This window comes from Castanea sativa, chromosome 7, assembly GCF_040712315.1.
Source record: "Castanea sativa cultivar Marrone di Chiusa Pesio chromosome 7, ASM4071231v1".
Taxonomy (NCBI): Eukaryota; Viridiplantae; Streptophyta; class Magnoliopsida; order Fagales; family Fagaceae; genus Castanea; species Castanea sativa.
Genome location: NC_134019.1, coordinates 44,644,964 through 44,647,580, shown reverse-complemented (window position 1 = coordinate 44,647,580; position 2,617 = coordinate 44,644,964). Strand labels below are relative to the sequence as shown.

Here is a 2,617-nt window from a genome sequence, read left to right as displayed (position 1 = left end):
CAACACAGATCATGGTTGGCCAGCTGCCCCTATGTTAAAGAAGATATAAATACAGATAAGGAGCCCAATACTGTAGCAGGGACCTTACTGAGCAAATGGTCACCGCCTTCATATCTGTGGAGAGGATTATCAATTCTTACTCTGGCAGGACAGGTTATTATCAGGACTCTTAAGGGAAAAATCCACTGGAGGAATACTCTCCAACAGCTGGAGAGAGTTGGGTCAAAATCAGTTTCAGTCTGTCTTTTAACTTCATCTTTTTTTGGGATGGCTTTCACCATCCAATTCGTTAGAGAATTCACCAGATTAGGTTTAAACAGATCTGTTGGTGGGGTATTAGCCCTGGCTTTCTCAAGGGAGTTGAGTCCTGTGATTACATCAATAGTTATTGCAGGCCGTATTGGAAGTGCGTTTGCAGCAGAGTTGGGTACAATGCAGGTTTCTGAGCAAACCGACACATTGAGAGTTCTTGGGGGCAGAGCCTGTTGAGTATCTTGTGACACCTAGGGTGATTGCCTCCTGTATTGCTCTTCCTTTTTTGACTCTATTGTGTTTCACAGTGGGGATGGCATCCAGTGCCCTCTTGGCCGATAGTGTTTATGGGATCAGCATTAACGTTATCTTGGATTATGCTCAAAGAGCTCTTAAATCATGGGACATAATTAGTGCGATGATAAAGTCTCAGGTTTTTGGTGTAATCATATCTATCGTGGGCTGTGCATGGGGAGTTACCACCATGGGAGGTGCAAAAGGTGTTGGGGAGGCTACAACTTCAGCTGTGGTTAACTCACTTCTTGGTATCTTTATTGCTGACTTTGCACCATCTTACTGCTGCTTCCAAGGAGCTGGAGATTCACTGAAGAATTGCATGTAATAGTTGGTGAGTTTGTGATGATCAATTGGAGTTTCTCGATTTGTGTATAATAGATTGTTGCTAGCTCATGGATTTCGCTTACAATTAGATAAACAAAACGCATTGTGTCTAATAGTTACTACTATATGATTTTTGGCCACTCAACAGTTTGCATGATTCACCTTTATATTATTTTGTTTTATAGGGTGGGAGGTGATGGTTGTGGTGGGTTCTATAGCATGAATGAGTTTTAGACTTTTTAATAATAAACATGTAAGGGCTTTATATGGACTCCCATTTAGTAGAAGTTTAGATAAATTGAATATTATCAAGCATACTTGATGTTGATGGTTCAGGCTTGTTTGGAAATATAACCTTTCCATTTTCTCCCTTAGTTTCTAACTTCCAAATTTGTTGAAGGATGTTTGGAGGTGTAGTTGTGTCTGTTTATTAAGCTTCCGTAAATTAATCATGAAGCATATCCTATGATACACGGACGCGGAAAAATGGGCGCCACACCCACGTCCGATGCTGTGACACGCGAGTGATGCCGCTGCCCACGAGTTGATGCTGTGGCTCAGTTTTTTTTTTTTCCCGAATTCGACTTTGATTCACGCCGACTCAGTTTCGACTCACGTCAATTCGCATCGAACCGGGCCGATTCGGCCAGAATCAAGTCGTACTGGTCGAATTAGAACGTATCGGCCGGCGGCCGAAACTGACCGAAGCGGCCTTGAATCATGCATTGCACTAGCAAAAACCTAAAACTAAACCATTATCTGTCCAAAAAGTGAAACCTAAGCCTTACTGTTGAGTTGAAACCGACGAGAGATAGCCATATTCAACGCCACAGGGTCTGCTACTTTGTTTTTGTTTTTTTTTTTATGGGAACTACTACTCTGTTGGCTGACAAAGTGAGTTTTAATATAAAAAGACTTTGATTACCCAAAATGCCCTTTGCTTTGTATTCTATTGGACTCCCTAGTTGCACCCAAAGTCATGTGGCTGTTTTGGTCGTTTTGTCTGATATTGTTGATCCCTGGCATGATTAAGTGAGAGTGCAGGACATTTATTTTTTGTTTTGTGTTTCTTGCCTTCTTCTTTCTTTGTTTTGTGAATCTAATGTGTTTTTTAAAAATATTTTAATAGTAAAAATATATAAAATAAATAAATAAAAATATTTTTAATCGCCACACCAGCACCCTACTTTTTCAAAAATTGCCGAGTCCCGCATCCGCACCCGCACCCGAATCCGGACACACACCCGTGCTACATAGAGCATATCATCTCTGCATAAAGACTTTGTCTGATTTTGGTGCAGCAGGTTTTTTATTTGTAAAATATGAGATACTGAAGCTTTGATATTTAGCACTCACCTGGATATCACTTGATGCTCCTATGCTCTACAGTAAATTCCTGTTGTTACGGTCAGATAGTGTGTGGGAGGTTCATAATAAGCTTTTCACTTTTCTGATCCTATGCGATCCCCATTTGCAATTTCCTGAACAAGTATGCAATATACCCTGGAAGAGACTCACTAACTTGTATGGATTGTTCTATCCATACACATACCTATCAAAAATCAAAATTACTCTATCCATACACATGAAAGTTACAATTTTTTGTTAATTTTTGCTATGTTTTTGTGGGCATCCGTGCTAGCTGTTTGAGGAAATAACTGAACAGTTTGGTGCTTATTTACTTGTAATTAGCATGCTCTGTTTCATTATTTTAATTCGATATGAAACTGTGTGGTTAGTGAGG

The 2,617-nt window shown here is 40.0% G+C and overlaps 1 pseudogene; it reads left to right on the top strand.

Annotated features, from left to right (window-relative positions):
- Positions 1 to 267: 267 nt before the first annotated feature.
- LOC142642550 (protein TRIGALACTOSYLDIACYLGLYCEROL 1, chloroplastic-like) lies at positions 268 to 874 on the top strand (annotated as a pseudogene).
- The last annotated feature ends 1,743 nt before the right edge of the window (positions 875 to 2,617 follow it).